Genomic DNA, 15,113 nt, shown 5'->3' with positions numbered 1-15,113 from the left:
AATCCTATTTCCGTTTTGGAAAATTCTGTTTCCGCTGTTGAATCTTAAACCGTAAAGAAGTTAAGAATACAAGTCGTCTGCGAAATCCTTCGTTCCCTATATGTAGAATTTCCAAACTTTCCAATAATATCCTAGTCTAAGGTCTGCTAGGTAGCCTCACTGATAAGTGCCATAGAAGGCCCAGGACGAAACGCATCCCTTCTTTTTCCTTTCATCCCTTCTAACATCACCGTCACATCGAAGATACTTGCAATCAGTTGACGTTAACAACAATAGGGGAGGACCCCCCTCAACGGAATCGATGGAATCTCGGATTCGGAAGACGATACAGCTTCAAAGTTTCACCCTGTCCGAATTTTCCGACGAACGGATCGAAACAGTGACGAATGGAAAATTCGGAAAACCGCGTTGGAGGAAAAATTCGTCGTGTCGATCGGTGGTTGCAGGTTTTTCTCCAAAGACAATGAGGGAGGAACCCCATACCTATATACCAGGCCCCGAATAGCCACTTTCACATTTTAAATAAAAAATTTCGCACTCAATATTCGCGCTTTGGTCACCTATCTCTGCAATTTTCCTTTTAGTACAGGTATAATCGATTTTTCAGTATCTCCTCGCGTTTCATTTTCCTAAAACTTTTCTTATTTTATTTCTTCGGTTATCGATCATGGTTGGTCGAGTGTCAATAACGAATAAAATTAAGAAATTCGAGGAGAGAATATTTAAATCCATCCTCCCGATAATTCCTTGCTTCGTAAGATGCAGTTAGAGGATGGTAAAGGTTAAGATCGGGCATTATCCTATCGGACATGCCGTTATAACAACAAATGGGAACACGTAACAAACGATCAAGAGACACGCGAGGGATCGAAAAACGACGAGAAAATCGGACGATCGCGTAGTGCCTATCGATCTATGCATACATCAGGCAGCAGTCGATTCGTTATTCCTCGCGCGATAACGAAAGCTACCAACTTGGCAAATTTCAGGGAAAAAGGAGGCGTACGGGTTACCTCTCTAACTTCTCGGCACGCTGCGAGATGTTGGAAAAATCGACGAAACTGGCGTATTAAACGGAGAAAAATGGCAACCGGTAATAAGGAACCGCGGGGAAGGCGCTTAACGGCCGATCTTTCGTTCGCTATCGTTCGAAGCGGGAAAAAGGACATGGCAGAGCAAAGACTAAACGCGGAGTAGGTTGCGCGCGTGCAAGAACTCGTGCATACTAATTCCAAGGTATTACCGTTTCTGATCTGTCGAACAGCGGGAAAATAGCGTGTACACGCGAAAACGCAAGAAAAACTGGCGCGTTGCACGGAGGTATCGATCGCTTAACGATCTAATGCCTGCTTCCGATAATCAGTGAGCCTAACACGACGATGACATCGAAAGAGCAACGATTACATCGAGCCGCTGCCGGTAGTTCTAATTATGCGTTCGCTAACCGTGGAAAGGGACAGAGAGAGGGAGAGAGAAAGAGAGAGGATTTCGCAAATAACTTCGCAGCCACTGTTCGTCCTCGCTCCGGAATACATATTTTGTTACGTATGGTAAACCGGTGGAAGCGTAACACGAGCATCAAGGCAATCCGGACGATCTCGTTGCTGCTTTTTTACCCTTTCAGCGCGGTATAATATGGACAAAAAGCATTACCGCCGGCTATACGTTTAACAGATTTGGTACTGCATTTTTCCAGTCTCCAGAACCGGGGATATTTTACGAGTAATAGTTTACCGGGCAACACACGCGCAGCCGGAACGAGCATTCGCGTAATACGAGAGCCGAGTCGACCTTGCTATCGGTAATTCACCTATCTCGCACCTATCTCCAGCTTGTATCACGGGCAATTAAATACGACGCGGAGATCAGACGTAGAGTCCGTTTTAAACGAATGGTAGGAAGGATTTTAAATAAAAAGAAAGGCTGGAGAAATTCGCGAAAGATCATTGTTGGATGAGTAACAGTCCGACTCTTACAAGGAGAGTGCAAGCCCTTTGGGTCACAGATTTAGTTGAAACTTAAGATTTACAACTTGAAATTTTAATTTACAATTAAATATAACGCAGAGATCGGACGCAGAGTCCGTTTTAAACGAATGGTAGGAAGGATTTTAAATAAAAAGAAAGGCTGGAGAAATTCGCGAAAGGTCGCTGTTGGATGACCAACAGTCCGATTCTTACAAGGAGAGTTCAAGCCCTTTGAGTCACAGATTTAGTTGAAACTTAAGATTTACAACTTGAAATTTTAATTTACAATTAAATACGACGCAGAGATCGGACGCAGAGTCCGTTTTAAACGAATGGTAGGAAGGATTTTAAATAAAAAGAAAGGCTGGAGAAATTCGCGAAAGGTCGCTGTTGGATGACCAACAGTCCGACTCTTACAAGGAGAGTGCAAGCCCTTTGGGTCACAGATTTAGTTAAAACTTATAATTTACAATTAAATACGACGCAGAGATCGGACGCAGAGTCCGTTTTAAACGAATGGTAGGAAGGATTTTAAATAAAAAGAAAGGCTGGAGAAATTCGCGAAAGGTCGCTGTTGGATGACCAACAGTCCGACTCTTACAAGGAGAGTGCAAGCCCTTTGGGTCACAGATTTAGTTAAAACTTAACATTTACAATTAAATACGACGCAGAGATCGGACGCAGAGTCCGTTTTAAACGAATGGTAGGAAGGATTTTAAATAAAAAGAAAGGCTGGAGAAATTCGCGAAAGGTCGCTGTTGGATGACCAACAGTCCGACTCTTACAAGGAGAGTGCAAGCCCTTTGGGTCACAGATTTAGTTGAAACTTAACATTTACAACTTGAAATTTTAATTTACAATTAAATACAACGCAGAGATCGGACGCAGAGTCCGTTTTAAACGAATGGCAGGAAGGATTTTAAATAAAAAGAAAGGCTGGAGAAATTCGCGAAAGATCGTTGTTGGATGAGTAACAGTCCGACTCTTACAAGCAGAGTGCAAGCCCTTTGGGTCACGGATTTAGTTAAAACTTTACAGGTTTGTAGATTTAGTAATCCAATTCAAGAAAATATATCGTTATATGGGCAACTACTCCATAGTTTAGATATTTATGATTAGAGTTTTATTATTGCCTTAATTATAGATTTATGTCGAATATTTATCAATGCTACTTGATAACTATCGTTAACTATTTGGAGGAAATCTCTAGTTAAGAATAATAAAGCTTTAATCATGAATATCTCAATTGCCTCTATAATGGTACATTTTCTTGAACTGGATGACTAAATCTACAAACCTGTGAAGTTTCAACTAAATCAATGACTCGAAGGACTTGCACTCTCTTTGTTAGTCACTGAAAGGACCTAGCTGATAAATTCAGGCCAGCGTCAGAGTTCAAAACATCTTACTCATTCCTACCTTGACTAAGGACCAATGGTTATTTGCACCCCTCCAAAAAGTAAGAATATATAAGCACCTCCGAAAGACGTACGAAGGCAATTCTTATTCTTCTCTGCCGATACATAGTTAATAATTATTATTGTATTTTCCGACTTAGCCTAGTTGCAGAACTCGAATTGTATATAGAAGCGTCCCGAAATTTATTGCAAAAGATTAATCGATCTATAACGTTCTCAATCCGAATTCCAACATGGCTGCGTTTCTCGACCGAGAATCGTCCCCGTGAGAAGAAAAATTGGCAGAAAATGGTAAACGTGTCTAAAACGCGTATTAAAGGACAAAGGTGATATTTGAAAAATAAACAGCTTCATGCGCCGAGTCTGTAGAACGTTGCACGCCGACCATAACGACCCCTCGAGCCCCGGCGAACGCTGGGGCGTCGGGTGACCATAGCCACCCTTCGCACCGAAACGGTCATCGAACGCGAAACAAACGCGAAACGAGGGTCGTTCGATCGATGAAATTTCTTCCGGGATCGTGTCAACGATCGCGCGAACAATTTTTCTCGCTACGCGACCAGGCAAAGGGGTAGTCGAGGGAGAAGAAAGAAGAGAGAGAGAGGGAAAAACACACATTTTCGCGTGGTTTCTTTGGCCAGAAATTAAATCCCGAGGAACAATGCTGCGCGTGCAGTTGCGTCGCAGCCGCGCGGAAAATTATTTTTTGCAGACGTCCCTCGGATTATTTTCTTCGAAGCAGAAGCACACGCTCCCTGCGCGCTCAAAGGCACACGCGCGCGCGCACACACACACGGGTAACATACACGCACACGAGCGACGCGGTAGAAAGAGAGAAATAAAAGGAAAGTCGCGGGAACGGCTGAGAAATATAGAGAACGTTTCTTTTCGCGCGTTAGCAGGGGGAGGGGTGCAGGGGGAGGGAAAAAGAAACGAAAAATATATTTTTGCGCTTTTATCGTGGCAGCCGAGCGTAACCCGTTTTCCTTCCAAAATAATTGTAATTCATTTTACTCTCTCGCGCGCCGAGTGCTTTCGCTCCTTTCTCTCGCTCTCAAAGGACCCTAACCTCGGGGAAAAAAGACAAAGGACGAAAGAGAAAATATCACGGGCTCTGAAACGAGGAAACGGAAAATCCAGCTAACTACGTTCGGGGGTTAAATTAGAACGTCCGAGGTATACGCGAGAGAACCTTTCTCGACCTCGATACTTTCCGGATCGTTCGAATATCGCCGGAAATATCGCGACCCGGTCGATAAAGAACGGAAAGAGGGAGACAGAGGAGACTTTGTCCGGTGCCTCTTGAAAATCCTCGGACGAGGGAAGAAATTATCGGAAGTGGACGAGAAGGAAGATCCACGGGCGACAAACCATAAAAATTCTCCGTCCTCTCTCACCCTTTGTTTCGTCCGGCGCGCGTAATCTTACCCCGAGTTCGCCCCAAAGTAAAACCAACAACGGGATCGATCCCAGGAAGCCATTATTTCGTTCAAAGGTGTAACGATTTTTCCCCGTTTGATCTTTCGGCGGCAATTACTCCGTCTGCCTTTTCCTTTCGACCTCCTCTCGACCGCCTCTCGACCTCCTCACGACCGCTACAGAGGGTGGGGGTTGCTCTGGTCTCTATCGAAAGGTGCGAGCACGGCGGCAATGGCGCTGGGGCGGCGAGGTCGGGGAAAAGAAAAGCGAGAAACAGAGGACAGGAAAAATAGGTGAAAAGGGAAGGAAAACGAGGGTGGTGGTCGCGGAGTGAGTTACAGAGCATAACGCCGGCCAGGATGACGGCTCGTATAGCGGCGAGTCCCCTCGTAATAACGGTTCGCCGTTTTACAGCTGGTCGACTCCTTTATTCGAGGATCCACGTGGATGGAAAGGATACCGGGGCCATTCGACGAGAGAATTTCCACGGCGGAGAAGGGCGACATTCCGTCGTGCAATTTGCTCGACGTAGCCGCCGCGGCGAGGCCGTTTTATCGGCCGGGTAAACTTGTCAGACCAGGGGATGAAGCACCGGTGTCGCCAATGGAAAACCGAGACCTCCGCCCCGATCTCCGAGTATCCCGCGCAGGTGATGCTACGCGTCGTGGCTCGATTAACGGGCAGACATCGTGGCAGATCGACTCGCGTTTTCCTACCATTTTTCTTCCTCCCTTTTTCTTCCGAGAAACCGTCGCCGGCACGGCCGATGAATATGTATGGATCGGAATATCGAGAGCTATCGCCGTCGTCGTCGTCGTCGTCGTCGTCGTTCGCCGCGTGCACGTAACGACGCGCCATCATTGCGAAAATTACGCAATTTCCACGGACGATCCCGGCGATAACTCGCCGCTTTTTCAGCCGGCGTATCGGCGCTCGGAAAGCGGATCAGAAGCGGACGAGGGAGAAAACCACGCGATCCAAATGGTACGCGTTTGGGTCCCGTTCGGGCCAACTGGCGAGATTCAACGGTTCTATATTCGCCGATGTTCTCGTACGTCACATAATAGGATCGTTACGGGATCCTTGCAAGATCCCTGGTACGGACCGCTAGAAATATCGGATCTCGACTATGAAGCAGCATTATCTACCATCGAGCGTGTTACAGATCTCGAGGCTTGTTTTTCTCGGCGAGCGAGGAGCGGAAAAAACGGAATGGAAGAACGAGGTGGAACTGCTCGAGAAGCGTGAGCAGGTCACTGGGACAGAGCGGAATAGACGATGGACTATGAAGACGCGTTTCGAGGGAAATTTTCAGTGCAGGTCCGATAAGGAGAGCGTGTCGAAGGGGAAAGAAAAGCGAGGGGCCCGCGTTCCGCGCGAAAGTGGAACTCCGAAGGCTGACCGAAGGGGGGCCAGCGGGCCAGTCGGTGGTACAAGGAGAGGGAAGGTCGAGAACGAAACGTCGGAACGGGCGGTGATCGTTTCGAACAGGCCTCGTCTCGACGATGGCGGTGGTGGCGTTGAAAGCCGTTGGGGCCCCGAAACGAGTTCCAGGAAGAGAGACAAAGAGCCCCGTAATGACGGGAAAGAGATCCACGCGGCTAGCAGGGACGGCCCTGAGGAAGGGTGGAAAGACGTTCGCCCTCGGCGAAAGCTAATTTGACTTCGCACTTCCATTCGACGCGTTCCTGGCAACCTGCGAGCCCGGCCCGCGCGTCGATTACAAAGGAGACAAAGGAGGAAACGTCTCCGCTGAAAACGGCCCTCCAAAGGGGGAGAAAGGGTTCGCGGAACCGGCGTGAGAGCCGGACTGTGTTTCGCTCCTGCTGGCTGAGATTTCTCGGTTACCGATCTTCGAACGATGGCGATCTCGTGGCATTCACCGGTTAAGGGATCGAACCTTCTTCCGTGAAATTTCAACCGCGATTTTGGTAGAGCAGAGTCCGTGAATCGGCGTGAGAGCTGGACTGCGTTTCGCTCCTGCTCGCTGAGATTTCTCGATTACGGATCTTCGAACGATGGCGATCTCGTGGCATTCACCGGTTAAGGGATCGAACCTTCTTCCGTGAAATTTCAACCGCGATTTTGGTAGAACAGAGTCCGTGAATCGGCGTGAGAGCTGGACTGCGTTTCGCTCCTGTTCGCGAGATTTCTCGGCTACCGATCTTAGAACGATGGCTAACTCGTGGCATTCGCCGATTTAGAGGATCGAACCCTCTTTCGCGAAATTTCGATAGAAATTTTGCTAGAGCAGAGTTCGTGAATCAGTGTGAGAGCTGGACTATGTTTGGCTCCTGTTTGTTTACGAAATTTCTCAGCTACCGATCTTGGAACAATGGCTAACTCTTGGTATTCATCGATTTAGGGGATCGAACCTTCCTTCGCGAAATTTCGATAGAAATTTTGGTAGAGCAGAGTCCACGATGCTGGACAATTGTCTTCCCCAACGCGAAGAAAGAGTTTGTGGGGGACCGTCATTACAGACACGCGCGATCATCTCGAAATATGGTTAATTGGTTGGTCGCGCTTGGTCGCGGTGATTAAATGGGAACAAAGTTAATGGGCATGGAGTCCAGGATGCCTCGTTATCCGGCTCGGTGAGAAGATGAATTATTCATCGTGTCATAGGCGCGGTTGAGGAGCCGTGGAAAAGTTGGAAACGACTGAGAAAATGATGGAACCCGCGGCGTGTCTCGGTCACTCGTAAAAGGAATCCGCGAGGCGTTGTTTAATCGCGTTAACGAACCGCGAAGAAACACCGCGGCGGTATTCAAGACGAAGGAAGAAAAATCGAGCTCGTTCATCGATTAAGACCGTTTCGAAGAAGAACACGGGGCGAAATCACGGTGAATATTCATCGAAACGAGACGCGATGATAATAGAGTGACTAGGCGGAAGCGCGATGAACACGCACAGCTACTATCCGAGATAATAACTGGTTATCTAGGTCCGGTAGGTTGGAATTAAAACGGTTCTCGCTAATCGTCGAAACGCACCCTGGCTCGCATACCTTTTCCACCGGTCGAAACCTAAACTGAGCACCCCTCTACATTCCCTTCTTACTATCGAGAGATTTAACGATGTCGTAAAACTATCGCGGCATTGCCAGTGTCGTAATTACTCGCCACTGGTGCCCGAGATAACCGCGACGCGTAGATACGGCTTATCACTAGATTTTACTGTATAAAACGATTTTTCTCGGACAATGCTCGGTGTTTCGCGTATTCTACACCCGTTATCAAATTCCCTCGCAATCGAAATATTTTTCTAACCCGGCCACGCACCGGGGTCCATTCCGGTTCCTTTGTGTCCGGGACACATAAACCGTCGCGAAGCCCCCTCGCCTCGTTTCTCCCGTCCCGTCGAGCGAAACCATTTGCGAAACCGTTTTCGCCGCCTTCCGAGTGCAATTCGACCGCATAAGCGCGTTAAGTCATCGACTGCAGGGGTCCTAGACGCAATCGCGAGTGTTCCATTGGGACTTGGCGTTGGTCGCCGCAGCTGGCTGCTAACGGAGAGAAACGCATGTCGGAAGGCTAGTGTCCTCGTCGTCGAATCGGGACCACGCGTGTCATCGGGGGTAGGAAACGACACCCGGAACCGGATAAACTTGCCCCGTGGTTAACGATCAAACCCGGATAATTTCGGCGGGAATTAATCGGCGCGACGGATCGTTAACGAGCGATTGTTTTCGATCGGGGTTGAAAAATAACGAAATCCTGGACGGATCGTTAATCGGCGAAGTTGGCGGGAGGAACGAAAGGGGCGGGGTGGAAAAAAGGGATAGTAATTTATACGGTGGATACGGTTTACGGACGCTGGAAATAACGGCGGTCAGTTTATTCGATTCCCCGCGTCCGGCCGTGGTTCGACTAAAATAGTGGGACAATTAACGCAAACTATTAAAATCCCCGGCGGCTATTAAGGGGTACACTCCATTAAAAATGGATTAACGTTTTGTATTCGAATTACTGTAAATTATACGGGATAGAGGGCGCGGCTTATCGGAAAAGCGATCGCGACGAGGAAACGGCCGAATAAATAAGCGGATGTTCCGCGTCTTCCATCCGTCGCGCGACTGCCATTAATTCCATCGCTTTTCCTAATTACCCACGATCCTCCACCTGCGCCGATGACGCGCAGACTGCCTCGGTCCGCGGAATCGATCAGACGAACGCTCGTCGCGTTTCGGCCCGGCGTCCTTTTCGCGAGAAAAATCGAGAAAAATCGAGAAAAATCGAGGAAAATCGAGGAAAATCGAGGAACACGCGTACGTTGGCCTATGCAAACATAACGACTAGTCATCGACTAGTTCGCGCAGCGATCGCATCCGGCTGATAATTTGCGCGAGATTCGCGCGAGCGTGCATTCGCGCGTGCCTTGGTACGCGGTTGTTTCGCGTAACGCGATAGCGGAGCTCGATAACGGTGAGAGGTATCGATACAGGAGTCGACGTAGACGTGCGACATCAAAGAGTATCGGCTTTTTAAATTAATCCGTCGCGTTTATTAACGCGTTTGACGCGCGTACGTATGGGGCTTGGATTATTATTATCGCGATCGGTGGAAACGCGCACCGATATTTCTCCATTTACAAACGCTCGCGGCGATGTCGCCGCGCGACGTATCGTTGCAACGTTTCGCATTGTCGGCGACCGCTTACTCGTCACTTGCAATTGAAAATTTACACGCACACACGCGCGCGCACCGTACGTGCACGCCGTATCGGCGGACACGGTTACTAGGGACACGCGTTATGCCGCGATTGTGCCTGGAAATTGATTAGCCCATTCATACTTTCGGCTCACCCTGCCAACCATTCATGGTTGCTACGTGCCTCTTCGTTTCCTACGACCGCCACCGCGAGTTTTCCCTCGGAATGTACGAGTACACTGCCAGCCACAACTTTACGACTACTCTTCCTGCAGCTGTATTATTTTCTTTTTTTCGCTTTTTCCACCTCGGTGAATTAAATATTCTCCACGATGTACGATCGGAGAGGTAACAACGTGATCCGCGTGAGTTTCGTGACCTCGAAAACGATGGCGGAAAATACACGCGTTGCTAAGTCTGACTCGCGCGATTTATTTTAAGAATTTTATCACCTGCGTATTATCGACCATTCCTACGTTTAGTCACAGCGTTCTTAATCACCGACGACAATGAATCGACCAACTAAGCCGCCATTCTTTTGTTGCTTCCGAACCACTTGAGAATATCTCGAGAACGTAAATGATGTTTCGATGCTTGTAAAAATTACATTCGAAATGGCCAGTGTACTCACGTGCACTTACGACGAGAAATTATTGCTAGATGTATTTAATTACCGTCTGAAAAATTCCAATTCGAGCGCGAAGAATTAAATTTCAAATTCGTCAAATTTCGCCAATCGTCTAGTTTAACGCGACTGAACCTATGCTGAATGAACATAACCTCTTTAAAAATACGCGACACCTTTAATCCGACGATGCGGAACGCGCCGATTAACCTCGTGACACCGTTTTTGGATCAGCGTCGTTTCCAGAGCGAATACGCGAATTCGGATATTTATGGGATTACAGCGCCACCGTTATCTCGAGTTAATCGCCTCTCTTTTAGCATCGCGAGATCTGTTAGTTTTCAATTTGCACACGCGTGAAATACAGCAACGTAAGTATGATAGATGCGTGGAGGCAACTATGAATATTTATGATTTCTTAAGCTGCTTGATAGACGGGTGCACGAGGGGACGCGGATAAACCGTCTGAAAGCGTGACAGAAGAGAAACAGCGAACACATCGATCGTTGTCCACGGATTATCGTCGTAATTCTCGCGTACAAACGACTCCGTCTCGCAGTTTCACTCGCAATCACAGCACTCGAAAACTCGCCTTTGATAACACCGACCACCCGATGTACCGTGCACGGTGGCTCGCAAAATTGTTCGCTCAGTCGATAATGCGGCATGTATAACTTACCGTTCAATTTCAGAAAATTTTTCGAAAAAAAAAAAAAAAAAAAAAGAAGGCTATTTCGCGTTAGAGAATTATTCGTTCATTTCGCGTCAATTATCGTTTTATCACTCGTCACGACTTCTCAGTATTTCCAAATAATTCTGTGCAGCGAAAAAGCGTAAAATAATAAATCGAAATTTTCCAATACCTTTTTTTATAATTTTGGTACGTTGAAGTGTAAATCACGCTTATCGAAATAAAAAAGCTTCGAAGAATCCTTCATTGTTGACCGGATATTTCGTTCGTATTTGCAGTATTATCGACTGAGTAAATAATTTTGCGATACGCGATGTATCCAACTATCCTTTCGCTATTTTTTTTTCCACGCAACTTTATCATCGTTAAGTGGTATTTCCATCGATGATACATTTTGTATTTCGATTTGTGCAATAACCGATGCGATGTACGCGTACTTAAAATGTCTATATATCGCGAAGGGTATTTTACTTTCGATCATTGGGTTGGTAGGAAGGTTAGGTGAAATATTTTTCCGATAAAGCCCTACAGATCCGTGAAAATAAACTCGTAAATATTTCGTGGGAAAATGTCGAGGACCTTTCGAAAAAAATGAAAAGGAAATGCAGAAACGAACGAGATCGATAACGTGTTTAAGCACGGTTGTTAATACCCTCGAGAGTCATGTCGTAAAAATTTCGAGAACGGAGAACGTAACTAATTGTTATCCACGCGTCGCGATCGTAGATAACATTGGTCGAAATTCTTGGAACGCAGCTCCTACGCGTAGACACGCGTAAACTGTTCTGCGAATTACCCTTCGCTCGGTCATCCGGTGCACGAGTTAAATCGAGGAATAACACCGTACACTTGTTAGGAAAAAAAAAATGAAGGTAAAAGACGATCGGATATCTCGCCGAGAACCGAGATACGATAATATAAACGCAGGGTAATTACTAGGGAAAGGGAAAAATAATCCATTATGGCCGAACGGATAAGTTGAAATTGACCGCCTGCGTAAAGCAGAAGAAACGGGAAAGGCGGAAATATGGAGAGCGTTTGGTATAGACAGTCGTAAATTTTCATCCGCCGCGTGAAATCAAAAGCCAAAGATTCGAAGGTGTGGTAGACAAGCTAGAAACGCGGTCGTACACAATGATAAACGCTCGAACATTCCTGCCAGGGCAAACGGAAGCGCCACATCGCGACAAGGATAAACGCGCAACCAGAAGGTCACGTGAGGCTCGAGCGTTCGAAAAGAAAACAAAAATGGTCGAGAGTTTTCGACGACTACCGTTGAGACGTTATAAGGACGATAACCGAACGACTTTCGAACGCGTTTGCCCCCTCGCCAATCGTAAAATAAGTCACGCGTGCAATCGAAAGTATGTAATTTCGCGTAGGATCGTTTTTAAATCGTTCAGGGTAACGTATCGTTGCACGGCTCGTTTACGCCAACCGCCTCGTTCGAAAGAACGAGTTTATCGGACGTTCGTGTAACTGGTGAGAACGGAACGAAACGAAACACCGTGGAAAGAGAAATTTCGACGAAAAATCATGGCAACTATACGAATAATAAGAGACAATGTCCGCGAGAGTACCGAGAATGCACGAAAAACTCACCAACCCTCGAGTTTTCGCCTGTACGGAATTGAGGTTATGTTTTACCTGTCACGCGTTCTCGTTCTCCCCGGCGAGTTTCGTCTTACTCCGTGCAACCTTCTCGGCCCTCTCGGCGACACACTTGAACATTATCCTTCTCGCCACTACCCGATTTGTATTTTCTCGTCGATGCACTGACACTATTTTGACACACTGATTCCCGAGTCACGAAGAAATCGTATCGAACAACTCTCCACACTCGTGTAATCACAGAAGGGCACTCGCGCACGCGTCCTCCCTCTCGAAGCGACGATCATTCGGCGAACTGACCCAGACTGTGATTCAACGCGCTGGAGAGAGTCGTCCGGTCGTTCCCGAGAAACGTAAATGCGCGGAACTAGCCGAAGGCGCACGAACGTAGTCGAGCCCGTACGGAGGCACACGAGCGCGTCCGATCAAGCATGCGCCAGTCTAATGCTTATCCGACACCACGCTGCCTTCGTGGTGCAAGGGGCGTCGCGTGACCACGAAGTCGCGAAACACTATACTGTCTGGCACGAAGGCTATTGCCGTTATCTTTTTTCTTTCGTTCTTGATCGTGAGATTTACCATAGGCTGTAGAGCAGCGGAGAAACGAGAGCGCGATCGTTCGCCTCCCTTCACTCTCGATCTTCCTCCGAGCGTGAACTCTCGGTTCCTCTCCTTTTTTCTTTCTATCGCGTATCGTCAACAACGACAACGAACCTGATAGAAAGGAGAAATATTTCCGTAACGGAATAGTAACCACCGGTAGCAGCGATATGGCGTGACGGAGTTTCACCGAAAGCGAGAACGCCGTCATTGCCTTCTTCCCAATAGTTGGCCATCGATATCCGTCCTTCTCTCGTCGTTTCGAGATCGAGAGAGAGAAAGAGAGAGAGAAAGCTCTCGCGCGTCCGCTCGTGGACAGGCTTGGATGGAATGCATACCGTAGGCAGTAATCCGCCCGCGCTCGCCCGTTCACGAGTCTCTCGTTTCGACTCGTCGCGTCGCGTCGCGTCGCGTCGTGTCGCGTCGTGTCGTGTCGTGTCGTGTCGTGTCGCGTCGTGTCGTGTCGTGTCGTGTCGTGTCGCGTCGTGTCGTGTCGTTACAAAGGGTACGCGTAAATGCGCGTGCCAGAGAAGCGCGAACCGATACATCCTGATCTAACGAACGCGATCGACCATAACCTGCATACGGAATACGTATGTACGTATATGCACCGGTCTATGCCGTCGTTGTCGACGCAGTAGTCGTTGTTCTCGCCTTCGTTTTCGTTGTCGTCGTCGTCGTCGTCGTCGTCGTCGTCGTCGTGCCAGGCCGCAAAAGCTGCTCTCCTTTGTAGATCGAGGTGTTACGCGATACGAAGGTGTAACGCGATACATCCTTCGACACGAAGAAGCGTATACCGGAGCGCGGCGGAGCGCTGCCTGGACATCGAGGAACTCTGTCGGGTCGCTCGCGCGTGAAGCCAAGGAATATCGCTTTTCGTTGAGCTTTCCTTCCTCCGGTTATCTCGCTCTCGCGTCCATCTTTCCACCGATGCGACCGAGAGCTTGCGCTAACCAGCCACGCTCGATTCGCTCTGCGACACGAAAGATCCCCTTCGATACGTAACACCTCGCCGAGAAACTGCCTATTTTACATATCGCAACCATTAATTATACCCTGGAAACGAATACCGTTGAATTATCTCGGTAATTGAGCGAGTAAAATTAATTGCGTTCATTGACCACGCGAGAACGGACCTCGTTCGGCTGGACGTTACGAAATGTACGGGCCGAGCTAGCAATTTTGTTTATCTTCCGCTACGTGCTACGGAGATGCCGATTTATACGTATTTATACGCCTATTTATCCGCACGAGTGCGAATAACGAAGGGGCACATGCGCGAACCCGAGGCATAATCGCGATTATCAGCGCGAAATTCGACGGATAATACGATTCCGAAGTTTCCCTTTCGTTTATCGCGCGTTTCCTTTTTAATACGGCACAGACAGATAGCGCAGACGCGCGATCGTCGCCATGCTGCAACGACCAGCATATTCCAAGAGTAGGTACACCATTATCGTAACATCCGTTTCGGTCGTTGCGTCTGATAAGATAGGATAGGCGTACGTCGCCTACATTCGCCTACTCAATGAAAGCTGGGCCCCTCGTTCCCGCCGACCTTCTCTCCCTCTCCCGGGCTATCGTTTGATTTATTTATAGCGTCGCGAAACTTTTATCCCGTAATTTATCGAGAAAGATCGGCAAAGTGCAAAGTACGATATTCGTACGCGGGGATGCGTTATTCGAAACAATTAGGGTTACTCGCAGGGTGTCGGGGCACGGCGTAAACGCGAAGAGCTTACGGCCGTAACGCGAGCGGAGAAACTTCCGTATCGGCGCTAAATTCTATTTTCGAAAATAACTTTTCGAAACTCCGCGGTGTTAGAACGGCGCGAACACGGTCGACCAAGAACGGTTTGGCGCGATAAAAGCGGGTAAAAGTAAAACTTTCATCGGGCAAAGATATTCCTCGGCTGTAGGCGGGAGGCTCGGAAGAAACCAACGTGTCGGGGATTCAGCGCGTCGCGCCATTTTTCCCCGATTAAACATTCTAACTCGACTTTCTACGCTTTTACGAATTCCACGAAAGCTTGGCGGCCGAGCGGAATATCCGCTTCGTAGAAATTCGCCCGTTTACACGGCTTCGCGATAACGAGCCGCGAGGCTGCTGTTCGAACGGTAACAGAGCGT

The 15,113-nt window shown here is 48.1% G+C and overlaps 1 protein-coding gene across 1 annotated transcript in view; it reads right to left on the bottom strand.

The window, feature by feature from the left end:
- Positions 1-12,672, bottom strand: part of PlexA (plexin A) — a 317,233-nt gene extending 304,561 nt beyond the window's left edge. The window contains exon 1 of the mRNA XM_017898009.1: positions 12,420-12,672. The gene's annotated coding sequence lies outside the window, so the exon portion shown is untranslated. The remainder of the gene's footprint in view (positions 1-12,419) is intronic.
- Between the last annotated feature and the right edge of the window lie 2,441 nt (positions 12,673-15,113).

Source organism: Eufriesea mexicana, unplaced genomic scaffold, assembly GCF_001483705.2.
Source record: "Eufriesea mexicana isolate 0111107269 unplaced genomic scaffold, ASM148370v2 scaffold605, whole genome shotgun sequence".
NCBI lineage: Eukaryota > Metazoa > Arthropoda > Insecta > Hymenoptera > Apidae > Eufriesea > Eufriesea mexicana.
This window is presented reverse-complemented; position numbering and strand designations above follow the sequence as displayed.